General features: G+C 41.4%; 1 protein-coding gene across 6 annotated transcripts in view; it reads right to left on the bottom strand.

Annotated features, from left to right (window-relative positions):
- PCED1B (PC-esterase domain containing 1B) overlaps positions 1 to 15,492 on the bottom strand; it is a 276,290-nt gene that overhangs the window by 243,600 nt on the left and 17,198 nt on the right. For all 6 annotated transcript variants that reach the window (XR_013763781.1, XR_013763782.1, XR_013763783.1 and 3 more), the window contains exon 2: positions 8,391 to 8,465. The gene's annotated coding sequence lies outside the window, so the exon portion shown is untranslated. The remainder of the gene's footprint in view (positions 1 to 8,390; positions 8,466 to 15,492) is intronic.

Genomic DNA, 15,492 nt, shown 5'->3' with positions numbered 1-15,492 from the left:
TAAGGGAATGGGATATGAAGCAGAAAGTGTCATCAGCATGGAGTAGTGCAGCATAAAACACAAAGTCAGGCATTCAGAGCTATCCAACGCGTGGTCAAGAAAAGTCGTATAATTTTCATTCCTAATCTGTGATTTCTAAATCCAGAAATCTACCCATCTTCTGAATTCCCATAAACTTCTCTTTTACCATGTATTTTTTCTTGACTTGTAGTAATTGAATGATTCTTCTCCCTTACTCCTTCAGGACAAGAAAAGGACCTTCTCTGGTGCCTCTTGGCCCAGAATGAATGAATAAGAGATCCCCAAATAATTGGAAGGGGGTTGTGTACACTTTTAAAGATAGGTGGTTCCACGAGTCCATTTCAGATAATGGATTACTTCCCAAGAGTGGAGGATAGCAGCTAATGGGATTGCATTTGCTTTTGCATCCAGCAGGACGTTCAAGGGGGCAGGTCTATGACTGTCACTTCCATGACCAGGATGCTGTTACTGTTGCCTGCAGCTTGAGGCTCTTTGCCATAGAAATGAACTTTAGTCTACTTGCTGAAGGGAGGAAGTACTTGGATAAACCCCACACTCCCTGGAGCCCAGAGGAGAAATGGCGAATCTTTTAAAGTGATAAGGAAAAGGCAGGTATTATGGGCATGACAAATATTTGCAAGTGATGTGAGTTTGTTAAAGGATTACAACCTTGGAAAGCATAGTAATAAAATGATACACCTTGGAAATCGTGTCCTTATGAAAAACTCAAATTTCTATGTAAGGTCCAACACATAGATTGTGATCTAAATCACAAGCAAACCTCCAGCTAAAAATCACTATTTTGTGAAATAAAGTCAGGGAAAATCAGTGCACATGGTTGCTTGGTTCCCCACACAAACACCATGGGATATGGATATATATATTTTTTTTCCTCAAAAATAAAAACTTAATGAAGTGTGAAGAAATTTGCCTCAAGTCTTATTGAAATGGCACTTAGTTAAAATAAAAACTTTTACAGTACAGATTTCAGACTTTAAACCATCAAGACTCTGTATTCGAAAGGCATTAGTAAATAAAGCTACTTTTCACGGGACTGGGAGGCATCCCCTGAAGCAAGCTTGGCAGATGCATCCTTTGAATAATAGAGAGTATATCAAATAATTCCAGGCTTTATGCTGTGCTTGGCACAGCATTGGCCATATAACAAGTGTTAAATAAAATAAGAGCAACATGTAACACGGAGAGCCTGATTCTCACATTCTGACTGCTAAACCCACACACCAGATGGTGAAACGCATTGTAATCTAATGCAGAGGGCGTGTGAACCAGGCCGGAGGCAGCTCGGAGTCAGGCCAGCGGCCTTCTCCCCTGGCCCCCTTGTGGGAGAGCTGCAGGACCTCCACCAACAGTTCTAATGGCAGGTCTGGCACTTTTTGAGAGCTCACGGGGCTCACGGATGGGTCCAGACAATCCATGAATGATGCCCATTTCCTACAACTCTGTGTGCAAAGTGACATCTAATCAGCTCCCTTTACCACCAGAAACCACTTTCCAATAAGCTTTGTAACAAATCGGGTTACCTCGGCGAGATCAAGTACAACTGGTTGCTTATGAGACTCTCCAAAGTATTAGCTCTTAAAAAACCATCTACCCTGAAGACAGAAGTAAGCCAATCATGAAAGGATGATTCCACAAGTACTGGATGATTCCTATATGAGGTAGTCAGAGGGGTCAACAGAGACAGAGAGTGGAATGGTAGTTGCCAGAGTCTGGGGAAGGGGAACGGGGAATTATTGTTTAGTGTGTGTGTGGCATTGCAGTTGTGCAAGATGGAAAGAGTTCTGTGGATGGCTGGTGGTGATGGTAGCACAACCATGTGAATGGATTTAGGGTCCCTGAGTTGTACACTTCAAGATGGTTCAGATGGTAAATTGTGTTATGTGTATTATCACGATTTTAAAGTATATAAATAAATAATACATATTTAAAAATCTGATAAGCACTTATTTCTTCTGAGGGTCAGTGAAAATCATGGGGATGTTCCCCCTATCACGAAGCCTTTTGAACACTGTCTTCCACAACCCTCTTGCCTGGAGGTATTGGTTCCCCTAAAAAGAAAGTGAACTACTCCCGGGCAGAGTGAGGTTGGCCTCATCTTTGTGTCCTTGTAGCTTTGTACAGGCCCTTGAAACATGAGGTTCACAGTATTCCTGGGCTTCTATTATCAAGACAACCCAAACGTTAATGGACTCTTCACTTCTACCAAAAATCAATTTTTTTAAAAAAACAGCTTAAAAATCAGACTTCTAAAGCTGTTGAATTCAGTGGGAGGAGAAACGTATTTCTCTTTGAAATCTGAAGTTACATAAATCAAACTTCAAAGAGCATCAGTACATTCTTTAATGCCACATATGGTTTTTGAACCGAAGAGCTCAAACCTTTGGTGCTGTGACCTTGTGGTTCTCTGCATTTGTGGCCTGAGAAATCAAACTTCACGTTGAACCAACTTCTGTATGTGTCTGCTATTGACTCAGCAGAGAAGGGCCTGATCAATAACCACCTGAAGGAAAATGCCAGTTTGATCTAAAAATGAAGTTCATGTTTTCATGATCAAACCAGATTCTTAGGGCGTGTCAGACCCTTTCAGTGATGAAGTTCCTGAAGGGTGACAGACGTTTTTCACTTGAAGTTCAAGGTGAGGCTGCTTCTCTTGCACTCAAGGTCTTTGTCACATATTTAAGAACAATAATATGCAGTATCTTTGTGGGTTTTGACTCTTCAACAATGTTCTAAGTCCCATGTTCAGCAGAAATATCATACTCCATTAATAAACTTGAGCCAGCTCCTATGCTAGACCTGTTGTTCTTGTCAATGAAAAACTGCTATCAAACACTTCCTGGATGAGATATGTTTATAATTCATAATTAATCAACTGAATAACTACCGAGTAAAAAATGGTTCACTGAAGTGGGTCTTACTGTAACCCCCTTGTTCTTTCATCTTTATTGACAGTGTCTGCAAAGTTCACTTGACATCTACACACAGTGTTTTTATTTTTAACCTCAGAGTGGGGATAGAAGTGATTGCTGGCTATACTATGGGTTAGCATTTACATGTCTAATTGTTCATTCATTTACCTTTCTCTATTCATCTACTTTTCAGCTAAAAAAAAAAAAAAAAAGTCCATTACAAAGTTTCATTTAGAGACATGAACACCATAGAAGAATAAGGAAAAGTGGGAAAATTCTCGAATAATTTTGACTATCAGCAATCTCCTGGTCGACCTTTTAGGACAGTTCTAAACTCCATTGCACTGTGTGGGAAAACAGAGTCTCCATTTTAACAGGTTAAAAATTACTGAAGCGTTTGATAAATTGTCCAAACTTAACATACTTTAGAATCTCAGAGATGTTCTTTAGAAGGAATATCAGAGATCATCATGTTCAGTGATGCCCATTCTTGGCTGCACATGAAAACCAGCTGAGAGACTTAAAAAAAATATATTGCAATTCTTATTTAACTGGTCTGAGTGTATTAATTTTTTTTTTATTTTTTTAAGGAAAAAGTCTTAAAGGTTTTTTTAAAAAAAGTTTTTCAAGTAATTTTAATGTGCAGCTAGGGTCAAGAAACTGACATGGATCAACACACCCCACTCAACCCTCACCCCCTACCTTCCCCCACTTACAGAGGAAGAAAAGCTAAATGATTTGCTGAAAGTGCCATAAAGGTTGCTAGAAGGAGACAAGCAGGGATTTAAAAATCTTAAATCCAATTTGCTAAACTTTTTTCTTTTGTAATAAAGTATTATCAACTGGGTGATTTTCACTCAACCTAGAATGATTTTGAGTTGAGCTGGAAGACAAAGCGGAAAGTTTATTTTAGTTTTCACTTCCAGACCTGGACATGATGAACCCACAAGATAAAAGAGTTCTACCTATTGTCAGGAATCTGCCAAAGGAAGACAAACAAGGTCTGTATGTGCACAGACATGTTATATACTTCTAAAATTAAATAGACTGGTCAGAGGCATGAAGTTTCAAGAAGAGAAGTAAACAAAGTAAAGCAAGAGGAGTGGCTACAGTGAATGCTGGGCTCATACTGATCCCAAAGATGATTCCATTCTGTTGTAAAAATCAAGTAATGGAGACCTGAGAGAAAATGCAAATGATCAACAAATATGCAAAAAGACACTCAGTCTCACCAGGGGTCAGGAAAATGGGAATCAATCTACAATTTATCTGATTAACAAGAAGTACAAAGTTGATGATCCAGGTTGGACAAAGATGTGAGGAATGCTCAATGGGAATTGTGTGAGCTTCCAGACAGAATCTGGATATCGGGAATGTGCAGGGTACAAAAGATTCTGGGAAAGGAAGTCATAGGAAAGACTTGCTGTTCTTCACCCTTCCTGTTACTTTATTTCGAGGTTGTTGAACCTACATGTTTAGGTCTGTGCTTGAAGTATATGGGCAGTTCTGGAATTGGCTCCTGAGAAGCTCAGCAGCATTGGGCTACTCTTGCTGCCTTTTGTCCCCTGTCCTATGTAGTCCCCACCTCACCAGCAGATCTCAGGGTTCTCAAACTGGAGAAAACTGGGCTCATCCATTGCAACCACTCCATCTTTTATTTATTTATTTTTTTGGTGGTGGTGTTGGGGATTGAACCCCATTTTGAAATCATGATGGCCGGGGCAGTCAGTAAGGTCTTCACTCCATTGCAACCTTCCCACCCACTCAGCTGCTGGACGTGTGTCTCTCTACCATTTACTGAGTACTTGCTGGGATCAGCATAGCTTTTCATTTTCTCAAATAGTTATTTTGTCCTCAATCAACCCCATAAAGTAATCATCATTTCTATCTCTATTTTACATATGAGGACACTGAGATTCAGAAAGATTAAGTGGTTTTCCTGAGGACACTCAGCTGGCAGTTGGCAGTAACAGTTCTGATTTCTCTGTATCGGGAGTCTCATCTCTTTGTAAGAGAAGTATGGGGAGTGAATACACACTTTCCCTCCAAGTTCCTCTTCCAGGGAACACTGGATCTGAGCAGATCCTGCAGGAGCTCCTGTGTGGGAGGCAAACCCAGACTCCAGAGGCTGAGCCTGAATCTTGAGGCTTCCCTGCCAGGGTCACTGCCAGCTGCCTGCAGGCTGGTCCCTGTGCCACCTTAGCTGCACATTCAGTGGAGGAAGAGGCCTCTGCTGCCAGTGCCACCACCTGCTGTGAGCTGGTCTTTCTGCCCTGGTCCTCCCTAGTGCTCTAACTTTAATCCAGGGTGCCTTTTGCTTCTTCTGGGAAGATGGGCGAAACATGAACAAGTTCACCTCAATTTACCTTCCTGTATTCAGGACCTTAAGGCTGCTCTCTATTAGTTCCCTCCCTATGCCACAGAGAAAGGGAGAGTAGAGTTTCCTTCTTTTCGTGACAGAGTATATGCTGCTCCTGCCCCACAGGCCTGCTCCATGAAGATGGGTGAGGCTTGGACCCCCCAAGACTCCCAGCCTCTGATACAAGCAGAGCTCGTAAAGGTCTGGCCCAGGCATTTATCAATCAGAACATTAGGGGAATCTTTCATAAAAGTGATGAAGAATATCAAGGCTGATGCTCCTGTCACCAGGAACACAGCTCTTCCCCTCTGGAACTTACCAGTAACTTTGTGTTCTGTCGGTTCTGCTTATTTGCAGGTACTGTTTTCTCATGGAAATCGAGGCTGGATACCTATAACCACCTGCTCTCAACTGCGATCTGCCAAGCCCCTAGAGCTGACAGCTTGCACACTCCACCCTCTCCCTTGTAATGGTTCTAATAAAATCCAGACCCCAGACCTGCTCAAGGAGAAGTTACCTTTAGAACATGAGATTCCCCTCTTCATTCTTTTGTCATCAAATAAAAATGTCTGACTTGCCAAAAAACAATTCAGGTATATTATTTGCAAATTATATTGAGTACAGAAAGAATTTGCAAATTCAGTAACACTTCCTGTACCCAATTTGAACAAAGACTTGGGGTACATGGTATAATGAGAAATGCTTCAAGGAAATTAACCAAGAAAATAAGAACTTGAGTGGGTTCACTTTAAGATAAGCTCAGCATCCCAGCCATGAATCTCAATCCACCCTGTGGGATATTTACAACATTAAGTGCTTGCTTTCTGTATTCATGTGGACTCATCATCACAACATGACAGAAATTGGCTCAAACTCACTTGAGCTGATATAGGAGTTTAAAGTCTCCTGTACTCCAACAAGGGAATAAGCCACAGAGGACTGATCTTGGGGATATATGAAGCTTGAACTCTCACTTCAGGTTTCTCCTTACTGATTTCTCATCTCTGCCTCTATCTGTGTTCTGGCTTTGTTCTGTCTTAGTTTGGAGGTACCAGTGGGGAGTTGTAGGAAGGAAAGGATGGTCATGGACAGTAGCAGGCCAGATCCATAACCCTTCCCTTTTACCACTATGGGCAAAATACTCAGTGGCTCCAATAGAAAAATCCTGGAGAAAGATTCAATTTGCCTTCTTTTGAATCAGTTATTTTTGATAATCTGAAATGAGCTTTGTTACCATCAGAAAGGGGAAGAGTATGGGGCAGAAGTTGAAAAATAGACACTATAGTTATACATAATTAAGAACTAAAGCATCTATTTATTTTATTTAATCCACATCATCAGTTTTATTTTATTAAATAGTATAAAATAAGTTTCCAAAAACAGAATTCCAACTGATAAAACTGTGACCATTGGAAGTTAGGCTTTTTTATTAACCATGTTTTCCTTTATCTCACTCATTGAAATTTTAATCATATATTTATTGTGTGGTCATTTGATTATCACTTCTCTGCTCAGCAAGGACGTGAATTCCACAAGGACAGGGACCTTCAGTGGTTTAATTTACTCTGATTTCCTCAGCATCCAGAACATTGCTGCTCTAACACACCCTGCACATGACTGAATAAAGAACAAACTTGACCTTGATGCTAAATCCAATACATACATGATTCTGAAGTTAAGGAATTATAAGTGAAGAAACAGTATAAGAAAGAAAAAGAAAATGAGATGAATGCCTAGAATTAGAAGATCCAACTAGCCTCATCATTCCTGGCCTTCCAGGGAATACACAGAGCAGAAACTGGGGAATTTCAAAGAATAAGTGTCTCATGAGCTAAGCATTAAAAACTCAAGATGATCATAGCAGAAAAAGGTTCAAAGTTCTAGCTGATTCTAAAACTTAAAAGTTTGGAGACAGATTTGACCTGTGTATTAAATAAAGGATAGGACTGAGCCTGAGAAACTTACCACCCATCACTGTATTTCTATTCGACCCAATTTCTAAATGGAAATGTCATCAGGCCAGAGACATCCAGATAGGTCTCTTAAGTGGCCTGTTAATGGAACAACATCCTAATGAAAATTCCCCTGCTTGAGCACGTTATGGGTTGTGTTAAAAATTACAGCCTTTCAGATGCACAGGCTCTTGCTTTATGAACACTTTGTCTGTCTAAGCCTCCGTTAATTGAGTTCTGCAGCTTTCCCTGATCAAAGCTTCCTGTGTCTGAGTCTGGGCACATCACTGAAATGAAAACAGTCTATCGCGACCTAGGGTGGGTGTTGGGGTGTCCCTTCTCCAGTGTAAGTTCTTAGCATATTGGTCTGGGGGAGAAGGTGCCTCAGAGAGAAGGCTGCAGCCTTACGACAGAGGAAGCAGGCCCCTAAATATGTATGGGTCCTCTTCCTACTCTTCCTAACCCTCCATTATTCGTATGGGAGACAGGGACAGAAAAAAGGTTTGGAGGAAAAAGCAACCTACTCTGATTGGATAGACTTTTTTGTTTGTCTGTTTTAGACTTTTGCTAGGATAGGTGGGGAACTGTGGAGGAGGAACAGGGAATTGAGGTCAATGGGTGCCCTGTGGGAAGGGACCCCTCAGAGGTGGAGGAGGGGTTCTTACCCAGGCGGGGGCAGGTACCAAGAGACCCTGTGGACTTGCTGGCAGGAGGCTCTACTTCTACCCATACAGGTTCACAGATGGCATTTGTTGATGCTTCTCAGGAATTCACCTTACCCTGAACAGCAGGTTAGAGGACTGGTCTGAGGGAGCCAAGGGCTGCCTAGAGGTCCGTGCTTACCCTAGGCACGGCCTTTCCTTCCCACTATACAACTCACACCCTGGATGAAGTTATCTTCAACACAAGGATTACCTCACACCTAATGATTTAATTTAACAAACAGGAAAATTTAATGCAGTAAGGAGCAATTAGACAAATTTATCTAAAAAAAAAAAAAAAAAAAATTCTTGATTTTAGAAGGAGAAAATGCAAACCACCAGTCTTCTATTCAGTCATAAAATGGTCCATCTGGATTTCTGTGGCCAAGCAAAAAGAGCACACTGGACTGGGAGTCCAAACACTTACCTTCTGGTCATAGATCCAATACTCATGGGCTGGGGACTCAGGAGGATTCTTCACTATTTTATCCGGGTCGTTCCGCTATAAAATGATAAAAGGATATATAAGTTCTCCAGGTTTATTTTTCTGATACATTTTTTTTCAATTAAAAATTTATACGATTTGTTAACTACATCATTATACTATTTTTCTCCTCTTTGTGGGATGATCTAGAAAGTATTTCTCCATACTGATGGGAAATGCAGCTGTGAGTCTGCTTGTCACCTTGAGCATCAATTCACGTGCATGTTCTTTTGAAAGACATCAGTGCTCTCAGTCACTCTTCAATCATTCACACTTTGTTCACTCTCCCCCAGTGACTTTTATTCTTCTACGAGCAGTTTCAAAGCTACTTCTTACTAGAACCTTTCTAAAAAGGGCAAAATATTTTCCCCACAAAAATCCAGCTAGGGTTGACTATTTGAGGTAAAGCAATGCAGAAGAAATTTTAAGTCTCAGTTCTGAGCAATGGCTTCCACCCATTTTGCATAAAATCATAGAGCTGCTCCTCTAATTCTTTGTATTTTCCTTTTCATTCCCAGGTTCCCATTATTTCAGGACCTGGCCTCCTAACTAATCTCCCCCACATCAAGCCTTTCCCTACCAATTCTGCCTGCACAGTACTACACTCTTTCCCTCTAGAATCCTGCACCCACCCTCTATCATCTGTATTGATAGCAGGATAAAGTCCAAGAGCTTAGACCAACCTTTTCGCTCTCATTCCTGTGGCTCTCAGCAGCCCTGGCCACTGCCACTCCCCTACGAAGCCTGTTTTGGTCTCACAAGTTTCTCGTACTAAGCACATCCCAGACCCTTCCAATTCTGCTCTTGAACCTACCTACTTGAAACATCTCCCTTCTAATGGCCAACCCAGCCTTAATCTTCCTTCCAAACTCAGCTTAGACACTCACCCCCTTCCTCTAAAGAACTTTCTCTGAACTCCATCTTGAAGGCGGGCATCCCTACTTTGTGCAGTTTCCTGACTGACATGACAAAAGAAATGACCTAGGGTAGACTCAGAGGTATTTCTTCCTCAGTCTATTTTTGGTTGGCATGAGCTTAAAGTCCCCCTAAACACAATCAGAAGACAGAAGAGACAGGAGTCAGAGTATAAGGTGGGACCCTGACTAGTCCCCACAGCACAGGGGGAGCTGTGAGAGGTCCGAGTGAGCTGGCTTCTCCTCAGAGGGAGAACCAATGGGAGAGCTGAGGCAATGGGACTGGGCTTCTATGGAAGGAATTTGGATTGCACCAGTAGAAGCTGCTGTGGGTGGCTTCCCCTTACTTCTGGATCCCATCTACTGTCTTTCTTCTGCCTATAGCCTCCACCCTCAACAAAACAAACAAAACAAAACAACCTGTTAGAGTAACCAGCAGAAGTTTGGTAGCAGTTAAATTCTTTATTACCCTAGAGACATGGCTACCTCTGTTTTTTCTCCAGTGACTAACAGAATTTACCCTTAATCCTTGTCCCAGTGAACATATGAACACCCTGCAAGTGGATATTTGGTTCAGGCCTAATACCCACAAGCACTAAGAAGATGACTGCCCATGTGATAATATTCACTGATCTACTATGTGGCAGCCACTGTTGAAAGTACATTCATTCACTCTTGAGTTTAATTCCAATCACAATTCCCATTATATAATGGAGAAAATCTGTAGTGTCAGGGGTGAGCTGCTTCTCCCCAAGTCACACAGTTAGTGAGGGTCAGAGCCCAGTCCCATAACTGCTATTTCCACCTTGCTTCATTTTAGGGAAAGGGCCTTAGTGGAGGCAGATGGGAACTCTCATGTTTGCCGGAGGTAGAGTCTTCAACACTTCCCTGACTTTTTCTCTGAGAGCATCCTCTGGGACCTGAGGGCCTCTCATTACCTGAACTATGAAAATGGCACATGTTTAATTATTCATTTCCCATCGCCCTTAATGAAGGGATTAACTGCTGAGTGAAACGAAAGGAAATAGTCTGACCTTCAGGCTGACAGGAAGTGATAATTAACTAAAACCTCAAGTCAGTTTAAATGGACAAATGAAAGGGTTTTACTGATCTCGATGCAAATGAGTCATGGGGTCACTAATTGAAGTCACATAACGGAGCAATGACAAGGAGAAAATAAACATGTGCTAAAAATATGTTTTCTTAATGATGTGCACAGGTGCTCTTCTACCTGCCACTACGGGCTGTGAGCCTGGCTTGCGGGGAGGATGGGGGAGCTCCACGCTGGGGTGGGAGTCCATTGCATCTCAGATTCAGAAGAGCATCCTGAAGGTGGAGGCTACTCTGAGGTCTGTTCATCCCAGCTTCAAGACCACTGATTGGTTTTTCATTACTCGGTTGACTGGTTTGACCAAAAGTTACTGTGGGAATGATTCATGGAACCGTTTTGCTGCTTGGTATGTAAACACATCCTTCTAATCTAGACCTTTCGCTATGAAAATGGTCATAAATAGCTGCGAATTACTACTGTTGTGCAACTCCTGAGTTCATCGTGGCTTCTGGCAGAGCAGATGGGAGCCACGATACAGGCTTTGCTGCAGCACCCATCTTTCCCGTGGCATTTAACGAGCACAGTGCAGTAGGTGCTGCATAGATGACAAGACGGTCCCCCTTGATCCCGCTTTCTCCCAGGATAACGCACTTTTCCAGAAGGCCGTCAAGCGTTGAAAGTCTCCACACACAGATACTGCATGACATATAAATATATGTCTGCTCAAAATATGGCAAAATGAGTCACTATTAATAACTCAAAGAGTCATGGGGATTCAGGCAGCCCAATTCCTCTGCCAAAAGTTCAGAATGTTTGCTCAGGGCTTTGATTTTTTTTTTTTTTTTTAAACTCTGTTCTTGGTTCGCTTCAGTACATTTTCTATTTAGATACTTCACCAAGTATGTCAAACTTTATCTGACCTTACTAGGACATACCAGAGCATACAGGAGGGGAAGGCCTATAAAGCTATTGGGGTTTTAAAAATCTTGTTTGCCCAACACATTTTCCATTCCTCTTTCCCATAGCAACCATCATCTCTGACATATATGCAGAAATTGCTAGAGAAAAAAGTAAGGAAATTCTCTAACTTATTTATATGGATAATAATAGTCTATTATTAATTATTTCTTGAACATTCATGACTTCTGGACAGAATACTTCTACATGTCATTGCTAAGCCTTGTGGCAACCCTGCAAAGTACATGTTATGTTCGTTTCACAAACCAAGACTCAGCAGTTAGGTAATGGGCCTGAGCTGATACACAAGTGACTTTCAGGACTGGAAAGCAAATCCAAACTTCCCTAGCTTGAGCCATATGAAACTGACCACAGTCAATTATTTCTGACCTCAAATGGAAAAGTCCTCTCAACCTAGTGCTATAAAGCACTGATCCTGCAAGGACACCCAGACTCTCCTCCTGATGTCATGAAACCTCTTCACAGACTGACAACACCTTGATTGGAAGACTGTGTGACACAGTCCAGGGGCTGGGTGGTGAGGGAATGGTAATGTAATCTATGATCCTTATACCCATTATTATTACAGAAAAAGACATGATGTGAAACTGAAATAAAAATAGCAAAGCATGCCAGAAATTATATAACATACTTATATTTTTGATACATTCTATCCAATGCTCACATGTAAGAATGCTCACCAGATTTTCCCAAGCATTGAAATGATTTTGAGTACTGAAAAACTAATGATGCTGAAATGTTATATTAGTACACTATATGTTTTTTTCTTTAAAAAATTTGTTTTTAATTGTAGGTGGACACAATACCTTTATTTTATTTTTATTTATTTGTATGTGGTACTGAGGATCAAACCTAGTGCCTCATGTGTGCTAGGCAAGCGCTCTACCACTGAGCCACAACCCCAGCCCCATACCACATGTTTTAACATAGGTAGCCTATGAATCTGCAACAGGGATGTATTTGAAGGAAAACTTGGTACGATTGATTTACTTTCTTGATAACTGGGTTTTTGAGAGAAGCTACTATGTATGACAAATTATTTCTCCAAGTTCTTATCTTAGAAATAATACAGAGTAAATTCAAATTTTGCCTTTAATTCACAGTCTTCTCCACTGATTTAGTTAAAATGGGAAAGATTCAAAGGGCTTATGATGATTATTCATTGAAAATGTAATGACTGCTGAACAGTGGATTGTTAAATGCATAATACTTGGGAAGATTTTGCTGTAAGTTTTGTGTCCAATGATGAACAATGAGAAACTGGTCAGTAAATGAGTCTTAGAATGAGATAACAGGTACTCCTCGTATTGAAGGGGACACGGAAGCACATGGAAACCTAATGAGTGGCAGCCATTCACCTCATGGTGCTTTCACAGTGACCAGTGTTCAGCTCTGTGACTCCTGAGCAAGCGTTCCTGCCCATACCCTGACCTCCATCCCAAATCAGTTTGGCTACAAGTACTATTTTGTTTCTTACTATCAATACTTCTTTTTCTTGAAAGTATCTGGTATAAATAGTAAAAGATGTGCCCCCCAAAATAACATATCATAATGAACCCAATACCTTAGATGACTATCAGATGGGATAGAGTAAGCTTGATTCTTCATATTTGAAACAAAACTAATATTACTTAAACAGGTAAATAGGTGACTCATCAGAATCCACAGTCTTATTGGTCTTTCTCCAGACCAGAGGAGACCGTTCCATCCTACTTTTCCAGATAACACTTGCCCCCCATATAGAAGGTACGAGATTTGATAATTGGAAGATTGTGCCTGACTCAAATTTCCAAACCAGCATTTTTAATAGGAAGGTGAACCAACACAAGGTTAAGGATAGCTTTACTATACTACATGTGAACCAAACCAAATAAGGAAGAGGTGCTTGAAATAGAAGCATTCCTAATACCTTTTCTAGTGCAATGATAAGTGTATAGAAGGAAAATGAAAACAAGGATACTGATTGACAGAAGGATGAATGATTCAGCTTGGTTCTACCTTCACAATGACTCATTCTGCAAAATTGGAATGTTTAGCAAATAAATCCTACTATTGTACCAGAAAAGACAAGAACATAAGATGGTAGAGAACCAAGCATGCCAAAACATCATTTTCTTTTACTTTTGTATATGACTTCTCAGTGTTCTGAATATTACTCTTGTCTGTAATGATACAGAAAAGGGAAAGAATATGTTAATGATAGTCTGTCATAAAAAGCAGTCTTTTATGAATGAAAATCATTTTTCTAAACCGGTATCTATGGGTAGTTCTAAGTTTATTTTCTTTCCTCATTAGCCTTAGATTGAGTCTGTGAGAATGGCCTCTTCCCAGTGAATAGCTGGACACTGCACCATATGGGCCTTTGGCACTCTAGGCTCCCATACCCAGTTCTGCCCTATAGGTCCTGGGCTATTTGCCAGCTGTGTCTCCATCGCAAAGGTAACTCTGTGAATGACATGGGATAGATCTTGCAGCCTGGGTTGGAAGTGGCCCAGATGGAATGGGAGGGTGTGCTGGCCCAGAAAGATAGTGGCGCCTTTAACCACCACTTTATAGATGTGACTGGGTCAACTCTAATCTCCCACCACCACCGGGCTAAGTAAATACTGATAATGATTTCTTATCTTCCTCATGGGCTTCAAACAATTCTAGCAGAGCTCATAGAAGTTCAAAGGTGGATGGAGTCCAGAAGGAGTGGTAAAGGGGAAAGGAAGGTTTCTGCATATCGGACCTAAAGCTCTTGGAATATTCAGATCAGATTATATGCAGGATATGTGTCCATTCAAAAGGACACCCTAACTCTTAGGCACTGAATGGAGGTGTTGGTATATGACATGTAGACGTCACTCTTGTTTTCAAAGCATTTATGATTTGATAAAAGAGGTAGTGCAGTAGGTGGTGTGTGAAACAGGGGGGAAAGGTTTAAGTGTGATAGGAAGCAGTCCTTTTAGGCAGAGTGTGTGGTCGGCTACTGAGACAACAGGAGGTGCTTGGTGCTTCTCCTAAAGACATCACAGTGATGACAAAGCATGGCATCATGAACTGTCTTTATTCCCTAGTGTCTCGTGTGGTCTTCTCACTATTATGCTCTTCTAAGAAGCTACTGGAAGAGTCAGCAGACTAAGTATTTGATAGTGTGGGTGTTTTCAGAGTCTTTCTTTCTTAACAGGAGAGAGAAGGGCTGAACCAAAGCACCAGGTACCCAAGGAGAGGAAGAAGTCCCTTCAACAGAGGTTGTTGGTTGCTAGGAATCAAATCTCACTCCAATTAACTGAAATTAAAAGAGGAATTCACTGTAAAGATAAAGATGGCAATTTTACAGACATCCATTAGCAGGAAACAAAGTTCAACTGGATTCAGAGGACCAGTGGTAGGAAATAGAAAGCCAGATTTCAGGCTGGTCAGTCTCGGTTCTCCATTTTATTCTTTCTTCTGTTTTTGGCTCTTTCTCTTTGACTTTGCTGTCTTAAATTTTTTTTTTCTTCAGTGCTGGGGATCAAATCCAGGGACTTGCACCTGCTAGGCAAGTGCTCTACTGCTGACGTACACCCCCAGCTCTCCTCTGCTTTTTAAAAGCATGTCTAATTTCTTCTCTCCATAGATTTTGGCTTCCTCTGATGATAACTTTGCTTTCCAGTGGGTTTGGTTGTGTGGGACTTGGGTTTGCATTAATGCCAACCTTGGCCCTCACTGAACGGGGTTCTCAGCTGTGGTCTACAACCACTGATTGTAACTTGTAATCTTGTAACATGATCAAAATCATGAGAGAGAATCTGATGTTGCTGTCCAGGAGTCTACCCCTGGCTACTCAGAGTGAGGCAAAGGGGATGCAAGGTGGGATCAGGGTCACTTAGGCCTGCCTTTCCAGCAAAGACCATGAACTGCAGGGACTGCAGAGTTGTGACCGTAGGAGGTGGCACAACTGTTCCAAAGCATGTGAACTACTTCCCCAAAACAAATGCTTCCTCTGCACAGTAGAGCAGGGGGCAAGCCTTACTTGGAGAGGGCAAGACTGTTTGCTGTGGCATAAAGCCAAGTCAAATAGTTTTTGGAATATCTGCTTCTCTGTTCTTTTTCTCCATCTACTACAAACTTCACACAC

The sequence above is a fragment of the Sciurus vulgaris genome (assembly GCF_902686455.1).
Source record: "Sciurus vulgaris genome assembly, chromosome: 5".
Classification (NCBI taxonomy): domain Eukaryota; kingdom Metazoa; phylum Chordata; class Mammalia; order Rodentia; family Sciuridae; genus Sciurus; species Sciurus vulgaris.
Note: the sequence above shows the minus strand (reverse complement) of the source record. Positions and strands in the feature narration are given on the sequence as shown.